Consider the following 14,542-nt stretch of genomic DNA (forward strand, 5'->3'; position numbering starts at 1 on the left):
CAATTAAGGCCATTGAAAACCCTATTGTCCACGATTTGTCCTTGCCCATGTGATTTTGCACTTGTCGCATGGGCAATACGGGCAGGCCCGTTTTTAACAAAACCTCGTCCAAAAAGTGTCCAGGGTGATATATAATAAAAAAATATATCTGGGATCTGATGTTTTTTTTTGAGTTCTGCTGTCAGGTGTTTGAATGTGCTGCATAGACACAGTTTGGTGCATTTTTTATGCCATTTAATCTGTCTGGGTCTGCAGCTCCCTGAGGCAGCTCCGCAGCAGCTGCCTGCCTTCAGGGAATTCACTAGAAGCGCCCACCCGCACCCTCACTTTTGTTGGCGCCCGCCTTCTGTCCGTCCCCTTGGCAGCACTGAGGCTTTCTCAGCGCCCGTTTCGTGCTGGCTGGCTGTTATTTGGCCAGCTAGTGTGAAATTGCGTTCGGGGCCCAATCTCGGGCGGAAGCACGTTTCGTGTCCGCTTCCAGCTCTGCCGAATTGGTGCACGTGCCAAGCGTGAAATTCAGGCCCCTATCTTAGAAGTGAATTTAACTTTTATCAGCAGAAGTCAATATTGGGTCATGGCGAGTTGGGTGTCCATGTTAGACTCTGCCTGATTTTTGCCTGGCGAGTAAAGTTAGAATGACCCTTGTACATACCCCACAGTTCCTCACTTCTGCAAGTTAAAACTGATCATATTAACTGTTAAATGGTATAGAAAAAGGTAATCCAGAATATTAATTAATAAAACCAGGATCAAATCATGTAAATCACAATTGATGCAAAGCACATTCAAAGACAACAACATCTATCGTTAAAGAGATAAAAATTTTGAAAATCCTTCCTGTGGTCTCGAGAAAGAAGCACATCCACCAAGACTGCATTAATCAATACACAATGCTGCCACAGGCTCAATTGGGGTCAGCTAACTGATCTCCTGTGGCATCACCCACAGATGGTGTAAGACACAGATTAGCCTTGATGTTGCTAAAGTGGAACTGAGAGGAGTTTGGTTCAACTAAGCATAGCCTGAGGTCAATTACAGCCTAATCGCTGAGAGCATTTCCTTTATATTGGCAGCTGTCGGTTAATCCTTGGGTTCAGCTTAAACCAGAAAAATACCAGGAAATTGCCACCTTTATTTAACATATATTTTTAACATTAAAGTGTTTTAAAGAATTATGGGTACTGTACATGCTATTTTCACAATGTATAAATTGTTCAATAACAATATACTGTAATGCAGAATAATACATTTGTTGTATGATGGTCTTAATTCATGACCTCAAACTATTACCATTAACCCTGCAACCCCCAATTTGAGTGATTGACCTGGACTCACCAATACTTCACCCTAATGTCATGTAACTCAGAATGCTCTCTGGGGCAGAACTCAATTTTCGAAGAGCAGATTCATAAATTGGACGGCTATATATTCCTCACAGCTCAAATGGAGTACGATGGGAACAATTTTCACCTTCATGAAATTAAGAAAAGCTTGCATTTATATAGCCCCTTTCACAACCTCAGAATATCCCAAAGTGCTTTGCAGCCAGTGAAGTACTTTTGAAGTGAAGTCACTATTGTAATGTAGGAAACACAACAACCAATTTGCGCACTTCAAGCCCCCACAAACATAAATGAAATAAATGACCAGAGCATCTGAATTAGAAATCCAAGTGGTGGGTATAATATAAATTAATACAAATATAATATTTGAGTGACAGTTTATCACAATGAAAGTGGAAGTTAGTAACAATATGAAAAATTGGGGCTGTTATTAAAATCCTGGTGACAATATATATTATACTCCTTTTATAGTTTGTCCACTGTCCATAAGTGACATCACTCAACAGGACATATTGGAAAACTAAACCCCAGCTCCTCTGTCAATCACACACCTTATTAGATTCTTCATCATCAGTCAACAACAACAACAACTTGTATTTATATATAGTGCTTTTAATATACTAAAATGTTCTAAGACACTTCATAGCAGCATTATCAAACAAAGCTTGGCACTAAGCCACATAAGTAGACCTAAAATTTGGTCAGAGGTAGGCTTGAAGGAAGAGAGAGAGATAGAGAGAGGCGGAGAGGGTTAGGGAGGGAATTCCAGAGCTTAGATAACTGAAAGCATGGCAGCTAATGATGGAGCGTTTAAAATCTGAGATGGGCCAGAGGCCAAAATTGGAGGAGCATTGAGATCAAGGCGGGGGATGTAGGGCTGGAAGAGGTCACAGAGGTAGGGAGGGGCGAAGCCAAGGAGGGATTTGAAAACAAGGATGAGAATTTTAAAATTGAGACATTGTTAAACGGACAGCCAGCGTAGGTCAGTGAGCGCAGGGGTGATGGGTGAATGTGGGACTTGTAACAAGATAGGACACAGGCAGCAGAATTTTGGATGAGCTCAAGTTTACGGAAGGTGGAAAATGGGAGGTTGCCCAGGTGAGCATTGAAGTAGTCAAGGCTAGAGATAACAAAGGTATGCATAAGGGTTTCAGCGGCATCCTCTACCATGCAGCCCTCACAAGCATACAACATACATACACAGAGCGCAAATGTAGGCATACAATACTAGGTTTGAGTGAATTCTTGCCTTCTAGTCTTTATACAGGAATTGGCACAGAAACATATGTTGAGGCAATCAATGCCAGATGTAGATAAATCTCCAGATTGTGCATTACACTGCATCTTGCTCCTATCATAGCCTCACAGGGCAGCCAACTGGGAATCATGGCAATCTGAAGGAATGAAGTGCAGTTGTAAATTTCCAACTTTCCCCGAGATGGCTTTATCCGTTGAGAAGGCCGGAGATGATTTGAAATGATATCCCACTGACAGGATGCAGAAACCCTCATCCTGGAGGACAGGCCTGGATTCAATTAAAAACGATATTTTTCTCAGTGCATTCTGCAAAGACATACAGGCCTGGAAAGTCCCAAGTACTGTGCCATTTCTGTGATAGTTTATTCAGCGTTGTCCAATAGAAATTACTGGCTAGCCACATGCACTAATTTTAGCAGAAAATGCCTCACACGATACAAGCAAATGTACTTCCCATATGGATGTTAACTGGATTTCACATGTGTACATTTACTGAACATCTACCACAATCAGAATCAGGACAATGCTCTCACAACGATCGAAAATACACACACTCTTTCTCCAAACTTCCTAACCTTTTTGCACATTTGTTGATTAAGTTCATACGCAGTATTATTTACTAATCATAAATTCAACTATCCTCATTTGGATCCCCAGCTAGTCACATGTGGCTAATTGGACAATGCTGAATTAATTAGGGTAGCATTAAGGGCACTAGAATTAGCCTCAGAACATGTGGATTCTTTTTTAATTCATTCCCAGGATATGGACTCTAGTTGCCCCAAGTGGTTCAATTCAGAGTCAACCATGTTGGCATGGGACTGGAGTCAAGTGTAGGCCAGACAGGGTAAAAATGGTAGGTTTCATTCCTTAAAGGGCAATAGCGATGCAGTGGATTTTGATGAAAATCCGTGAGTTTCATGGTTCCTTTTACTGATACAACAACAACTTGCATTTATCAAAGAATCTTTAATGCAATGAAAATTCCCAAGTTGGTTCATGGGAGCCATTATCAGACAGAATTTGACACTGAGCCACAGAAGTGAATATTACTGCAGGTGACCAAAAGCTTGGTCAAAGAGGTAGGTTTTAAGAAGTGCCTGAATAGGAGGAGAGAATGTTTCTGGGAGGGAATTCAATCCAAAGGCATGGCCACCAATGATGGAGCAAAGGAGATTGGAAATTCTCGAGATGCCAGAATGTGAGGGGCACAGAGGGTTGTCGGAGGTGACAGAGAGAGGTAGAAGGGTGCACATCACTTTCTATTTACAGGCCAGTTTTTTATTTCCAAATCTCAACTGAATTCATGTTCTAAAACGCCATGGTAGGATTTGAACCCAGCTTCATCTGCATCATTAGTCCAGGCTTCTGAATCCAGTGGCATAGCCACTCACTTGTCTAATAACACTGCCACTAAACTATTGAGTCCCATGGAAGGAGGAGAGGGAAAAATCAGACAGAGTATGTTATCTAGTTATCCATGAATGGGTTTGTGTGACTTACCTGTGACAGTCTGCAGTGTGCTCCAGTAAGGATCACTCAGCAATCATTGCATCAGGGCACAAAGTAGGATGTAAATTGACTTGTGAGGTGCAGCTCACAGCTAAACTTGAGCATATGTTGTTGGAAGCCCATTGTACGAGTTTGCACTGGAGAGAGGTTACCATTTAAAAAGTTACTTTCTTTTGGCCTAGGGGAAGCAATGATGCAGTGCATCATCTGAGTCAGACGTCTGTGGGTTCAGAACCCATTCCAGGGACTTGAGTACACAACCCAGCCTAAAACATCAGTGCAGTACTGAGGGAGTGCTGCAAGATCAGAAATGTCATGTTTTGGATGAGTGAGGCCCTGCCTCCCCTCTCAGGTGGATGTAAAAGAGGTCATGGCATTATTTTGAAAAAGAGCAGGGGGGGCAATCAAGGCCTCCTAGTGTGCAGGCCAATGTCTATCACTCATTCAACATCACTAAAAGGGATTATCTGGTCTTCACCACACTGCTGTTTGTGAGAGCTTACTGTGTGCAAAATGGCTTTTGGGTTTCCAACATTACAACAGTAACTACACTTCAAAAAGTACTTCATTGGCTGGGGAGCACCTCAGGATGTGAAAGGTGCTATATAAATGCAAGTCTTTCTGTTTTTATATATGTCATCCCATTGTAGTGTCTAGGTCGAACCCATTACTACCCCGGTTCCTCACACGATTTCCATACCTCAGCCCTGAAGTGGGGTACATGAGTTTTTCTACATGAAAGGAGTTTCCACTAATGTTCTCCTGCCCCATGCATCAGTGCCCCAAATGTGAGGACCATCCTTAAAGGTCAGCCATCAAACTGCTGGTACCTTGCACAAGCTCCTAGCCTATGTGCATGAGGCTCAATAGTAACACCATGATATTCAACCATGTGAGGAATCACAGCTGAGCATGGTTCTGTATTCTCTTGATGTCCACTTAATTTGCAACTGTGATAGGAACATAGGCCATTTAGCCCCTTGAGCCTCTTCTGCCATTCAATGAAATCATGACTTTTTGTTATTTGCTCATGGGGGGGTCACTACTAAGGCCAGCATTTATCGTCCATCCCTAACTGCCCTTGAGAAGATGGTGGTGAGCCAGCTTCTTGAACTGCTGCAGTCCACTTGGTGTAGTAACAACCACAGTGCTATTGGGAAGGGAGTTCCAGGTTTTAACCCAGTGACGGTGAAGGAACAGCGATATCGTTCCAAATCAAGATTTATTGGACTGATTTGTATCTTAACTCCATTTACCCATTCTGGTTCCACCTTCCAGAATAACCTTACCCAATAAAAATCTACAAATCCCAGTTTTGGAATTTTCAATTCACCCCCAGTCGCAACGGCATTTTTGTCGAGGAGAGAGTTCCAAATTTGCACTACCCTTATGTGTGGTGAAGTGCTTCCTGACATCATCCTTGAATGGACCAATTTTAAGGTTATGACCCCATGTTCTGGGACTCCCAGCCCCCAGAAGAAATGTCTTTTCTTGCAATCTATGCTAGCGACTTTTTTAATCATCTCAAACATGATCAGGTAATGATCAGGAGCTGGAATCGTTGCTGATTCTCTGATCCAGTGCCTCAAATGGTGCGATCAGTCATCTCAACACAGATGACAAACTGACAATAGCTAGGTCGCTAGGAATGTACCTTCTACAGCCATTCCCTTGGCACCCTGTGAACTGGTCGTCAATTTCAATCTCTCCAATTCAAGGACAGACTGGCAACGAACACAGAGTAGAAACACAAACTGACCCTCTCAATCACCAGCTCAGTGCAGTACACTCATTCCACACAGCAGTCAGGACTGCAAGTCCCAGGTTGCTACTTTGCAGGTGTTCTTCTGTTGTTTTTCACACAGACTATACTCTGATACAATAGATAATGGGGTTCTTAGTGGTGCATTAGTGGTGGGATTTATCTCAGCTTCCCCACGAAAATAGAACACTGACCCAGATTTTGGTGAAGAAACAATGGTTTATGAATAGCACCTGCCATTATGAATGCACAAATCAGTCATGCAATTTGTAGCAAGGAAGAGATAGCCTGTGAAATGCAAACCACAACAAATTGCTGGCCAATTTGAGCTGCTGCACCATTAAGCTTCACGAAAATAGCATCTTTACCTCCCTGTGAGTTTCATGAAGTTGCTACACGTGAACATTAATTACCAGTCAAATGCACCACAGAAATTTAAGTCTAGTAATTAAAAACACAAGTCCCCTTTTAATAATGTACTAATTGTTAATTACTGCTAGCCAAGCTCTCCTATCCAGAAGGAGAATAATTCTAAGCGTCTCGTTCCTTCAGGATTTGAACTTACTGAGCTGATTTTAAAAATGACTAATTTTAAAAGTAATCTTTCTTAATTTTCTGTCTCTTTTTCTCTCAATCTTAACCCAATCTTTCTTCCCCTCTCTTTATTTCTCTTTGTGTAACTGACTGGACGGGAATTCATCCTTCTTCGCGGTCTTTCCTTTTGTTTATTTCTCAATCTTTGAATATCATTGATTAAGGAGATGGACTGTTGGTCACAACATTACCAAGGTACCGGATGTCCCACTGCCCTCGGCACACCATCGTCATCTCACATTTCCAGCAACTTTGGTGGGCATCACTTTTTAAAAACCTAAATGTGTGCAAACAAGGCTACCAGGGCTCACCTCCCAGGATGGCACAGAGCGCTTTACAGCCAATGAAGTAATTTTGAATTGTTATCACTGTGTAATGTAGGCAGTGTGGCAATTGATTTATGCACAGAAGGGTTCCACACGAAAAAAAAAGACAACATGTTTTAGTGATGCTGGTTAAGGGATAAATGTTGGCCAGAACTTTTCGGCTCTCTTTCAAAGGTTGTCATGGGGTGTTTTACGGCCACGTGAGGGGCTAGTTCAAACCTCAATTTAAGGTTTCATCAGAAAATCAGTATCTCTGACCGTGCCGCAGTCCCTCAGTACTGCTTTCCAACCATCCCCAGATACCCCTCTCCAGCAAAATCAGGGAACATAATTCCATGTCAGTCATGTCTCAGTGGGTTCAAATGCCACTCCAGAGACCTTGGATTCAAAATCCACACTGGTACTGAGGGACTGCTACACTGTTCCTTAACCAGCATCACAAAAACATGTTATCTTATTTCTTCTTTTTGTGAAATCTTGCTGTGCATAAATCAATTGCCACATTTCCTACATTACACAGTGATGACAATTCAAAGTCACTTCACTGGCTGTTAAGTGCTTTGTGACCTCCTGAGATTGTGAAAAGAGGGATATGAGTAAGAAAAAGTCAGTATGCAGGTACAGCAAGTAATTAAGATGGCCAATGGAATGGTATCCTTTATTACATGAGGGATTGAACATAAAAGTAAGGATGTTATTCTTCAGTTATACAGGGCGTTAGTGAGACTGCACCTCGAATACTGTGTGCAGTTTTGGTTTCCTTATTTAAGGAAGGATGTAAATGCATTGGAGGTGATTCAGAGGAGGTTTACTAGATTGGTACCTGGAAAGAGTGGGTCGTCTTATGAGGAAAGATTGGGCAGACTGGGCTTGTTTCCACTGGGGTTTAGAAGAGTGAGGGGTGATTTGATCGAAGTATATAAGATCCTGAACGGCCTTGACAAGGTGGATGTCAAAAGGACGTTTCCTCTCGTCGGTGAGTCCAGAACGAGGGGTCACTGTTTAAAATTAGGGGTCACCCTCTTAGGACAGAGATAAGGAGAATTTTTTTCTGAGGGTTGTGCGACTTTGGAACTCTCTGCCTCAGAAGGTGGTGGAGGCGGGCTCATTGAATATTTTTAAGGCAGAGGTAGATAGATTCTCATTAGGCAAGGGAATCAAAGGTTAGCGGGTGTAGATGGGAATGTGGAAATCGGAACACAAGAAGATCAGACATAATCTTGTTGAATGGCGGAGCAGGCTCGAGAGGCCGAATGGTCTACTCCTGTTCCTGTTTCTTATGTTCTTATAACTGTAATATTGCACTCAGTTCTGTACTGCGGGGGAGGTCTTGGTAAGAAACAGATTAATCAGAATGATGCTGGGACTTTAAATTATGAGAATAGTTTAGATAAACTTGGATTGTATCCCCTCAAGGTTAGAAGGTTGAGGGATGATCTAATGGAGCTGTTTAAAATGATAAAAGGATTCACTAGGGTAGATGCTGAGAAACCATTTCCTCTGGTGGGGGAATGCAGAACAATGGGGTACAATCTTCAGATTAGAGCTAAGCCATTCAGGAGTGAAATCAGGAGGCATAGTTTCACCCAGAGGGTAAAGGAAACTGGAACTCTCACCACTAAAAGGCTGTTGAGACTGGGGGTTAATTGAAAATTTCAAGACTGAGATTGCTAGATGTGTGTTAGGTAAGAGTATTAAGAAATGACTCAGACAGGTATTATGTGTATCATGGAAGGCTAAGTAGACAAACGGCCAAGCAGACAAATGAGTGGGTGCTTGAGCAAGCTGGTGTTGAGAGGAACTTGTTTGAGGCACTGATACAAAGGAAGCTCACATATTTTGGACATGTGACGTGAACAGGAGGGGAGTGTTAGGAAAGAAAGAGGTGATGCAAGGCAAACCACCTGCAAAACAGGCACAAGGAAGACCCAAGACGGCATGGATGGATAATATCAGAACGTGGACTGGCCTCTCTTATGGGACAGGCAGTGAGGGCAGCAGAGAATAGGGAATAGAATCGGTGGAGAAGGATTGTTCATAGTGCAGCCAACCCTTGGAACGAGGATGGAAAGACAGATTAAGAAATATAGAGCAAAGGTGGATAATTAGAGTTGAGTTACAGGTCAACCATGATCTAATTGAATGGCCAAGGATAACTGAATCGCATTATCCTGTTCCTATACAGTTCCCTGCTGTTTATCCATTTTTCTTTATTCTTGGCCTCATGCTTTCACAAGGAGAAAATTGACTTGCTCACAAATAAATATTAACAAATCTTTGTTTGTGATAATTAACACTGTTAAAGCGCACTTCTCTGATACTTTAACTTAAGCTCTGAACCATTTATATTTAACTCTTCCTTTAAGACAACAACAGAGGAATGGCAGACAGACAGGTTAAACTGACAACTACTCACGGGGCATAATCAGTTAACCAATCCTTTGAGTGAGGACCTCCTATTGTATCCAGTGAGTGCCTTTGGCAGTGTTACCCACGACACCTGCAAACCCACCCACTCTTAACGACAGCTCCGACTTCACTGTCACTGCTGTATAAATAACACAATGTTATTACTGTTAAAAATAATGAGTGTGTGGGAGTGATTATAGTGAAGATAATCCAGCCTCCAGCTTTGCTCTCACTGTTTTCTGACAAGATTACTTTGTAACTGCTTTCCAGCCACGCCATTGTTATCATTATCATCCCCTTGTGTGCTCTTCCTCCTCCTTGTTGTGCCTGGTGGGTCCCTGCCTTGGCTCCATTTCAGGGCACTGGGGCACCAATGTGCCCAACTGAGCTGAATGTTACCACCAACACGATAATAGCTCCAGATGTGTATTTTAACAATAAGTACAACTCAAAAAGAAAACTCTTCAAATGGCCCCAGACCTCCTCAAGCCTCTGTTACATGCTCCCCTACAACTCTGCTGTGTTGTGTTCCCCCAAACATTCAAGAGGGGGGATGAGTGCCAACAGGTTATTTGCCTGTCCACCTTAGCCCAGTTGGTAGCACTCTCACCTCAGTCATGAAGTTCTGGGTTCAAGTCCCACTCCAGAACTTTGAGCACAAAAATCAAGGCTGATAGTTCAATGCAGTACTGAGGGAGTGCTGCACTGTCAAAGGTGTCGCCTTTCAGACAAAAATGTTAAACCGAGACCCCATCTTCCTGCCCTCTCGTGGCACTATTTTGAAGAATAATAGGGGTGCTCTCCCTGGTGTCCTAACCAATATTTCTCCCTCATCAATATCACAAGAACGGATTATCTGGCCATGATCAGGTTGCTGTCTGTGGGAGTTTGCTGTGTGCAAAATTAACTGCTGCAATTCCTACATTACAACAGTGACTACATATCAAATTATTTAATTGGCTGTAAAATGCTTCGAAACATCCGGCGGTGGTGAAAGGTGCTACATAAATGCAAGTTGTTTTCTCCTATTCGACCGGGTGTGGAAGAGGCATTAGAGCTAAAAACCCACATCTGCTCTCATCCCAGTTCTCTCCACACACACACACACCCACTTCCCAGCAGCATAAGCGATCAGCAGCGGGAATCCTGGTTGATGCCAATCCCTAGCCCAAGGCCAATAAAGTCAACTGTAAACACCCGCAAATGTTGGCCGAGTTTGTGATCCGTTCCTTAAAGGAGGAAACAAATCCCCCTTCTCCACAGCTTGGGGGGGGGGGGGGGGGGGAAAGAGAGCTGGACAAAAAAAATAACCAGGAAGCGATAAGATTAAATGTAAAGCTAAATAACTTCAGATTCAACCCCAGGCCTATAGAAGGCCCAGAGAGAGAGAGTTTACATAAGGGAGAGACACAGTCTCTTCACTTAAGAACAACTCGTCTCTTTAAGCATTTATCTGTAATCCCGTTATTAATCTCCAGCATCATCCTCTGGTTTTATATCCTTTTTTTTTTGGGGTTGCTTGTTTTCTAGTAGTCATTTGCCAAACCCTTTTAATTAACTCCCCACTTCACCACACACACAAGTCGACAGCTGGACTCGATTTCGCTACATCCGCCAGCTCGATACATTGTAACCCAGTGATTTCACCTCAAAAATCAAAGCTCGATACCAATTAACCCAGAACAAAAGGAAACGAAACAATGTTGCAAGACAACAATTAAAAACAGATACAAAATACACTCACCCCCAACTCCAGCGAGCCTTGTCTCTCTCTGCAAATTCCAGGGTCGGCAGTTCCGGGGTGATCATGCTATTAATATTAAAATCAAATCAAAAACAATTTTGTCCACAGTCACAGGACTCCTCCGGTCGCTTTACTGGAGCTTGGGGAACTGGAGAGGGAGAAGGGAGAGAGAGAGGAGGTGAGCGCTGCGTTTCCTCTCTGTCTTGTCAACCAGGAGCTGCTCCGCTCGGGTCTCCCGCACGTCTCCACCGATCAGTTTCATGTCTGTCGATTTCCTTCCCTCCACCTCCACCTCTTACCCTTGTTAATTTCACGGGTGTTTCCTACCACTTGGGGATTTCCTCCAGCTGGGAAAGGGGTGTGTGTGGTTCTCTCAGCCCGTGTCTTGTCCTGGGGTTTGTGTGTGTGTGTGTGTGTGTGTGATCAGACTTTCTCACCGCAGATTTTCCCTCACCCCTCCCCGCTCCGCCTTTCACTGATCTCCGCCTCACACCGACCTCCCCACCAGCAGCAGCCCCAGGAGGGATAAAGAAGCTTCACAGCCCCTGACTCCCCCCTCCTTCGCTCATAATCGCTTCCTTGTGTTGTCCCCCCCCCTCTCGATTTCTGTCTCTATCTCCCCCCACTTCGCCCGTCTGTCTCTCGATCGATTTCCTTTCAGTTTCTGGGAGCTGTCAGCCTATCTGCGGGTATCCGCGCCGTCCTAGAGAGAGACACGTGTTCTACTCCAGATTTTGATGCAAAAACAGGTTAGGAAGAAATTCGCGGTGCTATTTACCGAGCTAGAGCCTAAAGCACTGGCGAGACATTCCCCTGTTGTCTAAACTGAGGCGTTATACTACAGAACAAGACCTGGGGTTCTTCTGCTTAGGGAGTAAACGCGGGGCGGGGGTGGCGGGGAACCTACTAGAGGTCTTTAAAATTATGAAGGGGTTTGATTGAAGAGAATTGGATAAGTGCTTGAAGAGAAAAATATTGAGCTATGGGGGAAAAAGCAGAAAAGCGGGATTAATAGTACGGCTAGACCAAAGAGTCCGCACATGCATGATGGGCTGAATGGCCTCCTGTCCTTGTTTTTATTCGTTCTTGGGATGTGACTGTCCCTGGCAAGGCCAGCATATATTGCCTTTGAGAAGGTGGTGGTGAGCTGCCTTCTTGAACCACTGCAGTCAGTGTAATGTGGGTACACCCATAGTGCTGTTAGGGAAGGAGTTCCAGGATTTTGACCTAGCGACAGTGAAGGAATGGCGATATATTTCCAAGTCAGGATGGTGAGTGGCTTGGAGGGGAACTTCCAGGCGGCGGTGTTCCCATGCGTCTGCTGCCCTTGTCCTTCTAGATGGTAGCGGCCTGGGGTTTTGAAGGTGCTGTCAAAGGAGACTTGATGAGTTACTGCATTGCATCTTGTAGATGGTGCACACTGCTGCTACTGTGCGTCGGTGGTGGAGGGAGTGAAAGTTTAAGGTCGTGCATGCAATGCCGATCAAGTGGGCTGCCCTGTCCTGGATGGTGTCGAGTTTTTTGAGTGTTGTGGGAGCTGCACTCATCCAGGCAAGTGGGGAGAATTCCATCACACTCCTGACTTGTGCCTTGTAGATGGTGGACAGGCTGTGGGGAGTCAGGAGGTGAGTTACTTGTTGCAGAATTCCCAGCTTCTGACCTGCTCTTGTAGCAAAAGTATATGGCTGGTCCAGTTCAGTTTCTGGTCCATGGTAACGCCCAGGACATTGATAGTGGAGGTTTCAGCGATGATAATGCCATTGTTTACCCATTCGCTCCCATGCAATGTTCAGGTGAATCATGTGGGTGCACTTATGAAGAAGCTAGACAAATATATAATGGAGAAAGGAATAGAAGGCTATATTAATAGTGTTAGATCAAGCAAACTGGAACATAAACACCAGCAAGGACTAGTTGGGCTGAATGGCCCATTTCTGTGCTGTACATTTTATGTAATTCTAAGTAAATTAACAACTAGAGAGAACTGTCAAACCAACCTGTTAAGCTTTGGAATGCTAATATAGAATAACAGTGATACAACACTCAGAAGGAGGATTTGTGGCCATCGTGTTTGTACATACTTTCTGCAAGAGCTACCCATTTATTAAAAATACTTGCATTTACATAGCACCTTTAATGTAGGGGGATAGAGGGCAACCAACAGATGTCATAAACATACATTTTCTGAAGGCTTTTGATTAAATCTTCCACAGGAAATCATTAGTATGAATCTGGAGGTAATCTAGTAACAGGGACAGGACACTGGCTGGGAAGTGGCAGAGCATTTAGAGAAGGGGGTCTGTTTGAGATCAGCTTTCTGGGAATGTATCTGTGGTTTTCTCTGTCTCTCTTTTTCAGTATCAGCCATGGGTAGTAATTTTGCTCATGAGGCAGAAGGTTGTGCATCCAAGTCCCACTCCAGGAGTTGAGCATGAGAATTAAGGCTGACACTTCAGTACTGCAGGGATGCTGCACTGTTGGAGGTGCTGTCTTTTGGATTAGATGTTAAACCAAGCCTTCTCTGCCTCTCAGGTGGATGTAAAAGATCCATTGGCGCTGTTTGATGAAGAGCTGGGTTGTCCTGGTCAATATTTAGCACTCGACTAATATCACGAAAACGGATTATCTGGTCATAATCACATCGCTGTTTGTGGGATCTTGCTGGCATCAACTGGCTGCTACATTTCCTACACTGCAACAGTGGCTACACTTAAAAAATACTTTATTGGTTGTAAAGTGCGCTGGGATGTCCTGAGGCCATGAGAGGCACTATATAGGTGCATGTCTTCCTTTCCTCCTTTATCCCACTGGTTGATGGTTTAAGAATACCAACCACCACTTTCTCAGGGCAACTAGGGGCGGGCAATTAATGCTGGCCTTGCCAAACATACCTACGTCTTGATAACGAAATTTAAAGAACCTTAATGCAGTGAATGGCCTCCAGTTTTCATGCCTCAATCCTGATTTTAAAAACCAGCAGTTCCAAGAATGATGCCCCTGTGAAAATTCCCTCAGAATGACAAGATTGCCCTTTAAAGGATCATTTTCCAATCCTTCTGTTAGTGAGAATCATATCAGTAAAGGCTGCATGAGCATTGGTAATGTTGAAACTGTACTGCTAATAGTTATGTGGATGACTGTTCTACTAGTATAATTTATGCATGTGATAAATGTAATAGTGTGTGATTGATGATGTGGATGATGGTTATGTGGGCCATGATTAGGCCAGTGGTGACTGTGTTATTAATAGTTACATGAGTGAATATGGTGTTAGTGATGGTTACTGGTGTATGTGATTGTTGTTGTTCGTGTTGTTGTCCCCTTAGATACCACATCTGTTGTATAACCTAATCAATCCCTATTGGTTCAGGCTGATCTCATGAGAGAAAATTAAGAGCTGGGGAATATAGAGACACACACTCGTACAGGACTAGAATATCTATTGCACTCGGGATATTACCAATGAATATACATTATATTTTGGATTCAAAATTAAGATTTCACCTCACGTTGAACAGCGTGAGACATGCTCTCTAAGTTAATTTCTCGTTTCCTGTGCCTCCTACTCCACCTGCATTTTCCTCCAGCAGCAGAG

The 14,542-nt window shown here is 43.5% G+C and overlaps 1 protein-coding gene across 2 annotated transcripts in view; it reads right to left on the reverse strand.

The window, feature by feature from the left end:
* elk4 (ETS transcription factor ELK4) overlaps window positions 1-11,625 on the reverse strand; it is a 49,964-nt gene extending 38,339 nt beyond the window's left edge. For both annotated transcript variants that reach the window (XR_013577255.1, XM_078546418.1), the window contains exon 1: window positions 10,948-11,625. The gene's annotated coding sequence lies outside the window, so the exon portion shown is untranslated. The remainder of the gene's footprint in view (window positions 1-10,947) is intronic.
* Between the last annotated feature and the right edge of the window lie 2,917 nt (window positions 11,626-14,542).

Source organism: Cetorhinus maximus, chromosome 8 (assembly GCF_964194155.1).
Source record: "Cetorhinus maximus chromosome 8, sCetMax3.hap1.1, whole genome shotgun sequence".
NCBI lineage: Eukaryota > Metazoa > Chordata > Chondrichthyes > Lamniformes > Cetorhinidae > Cetorhinus > Cetorhinus maximus.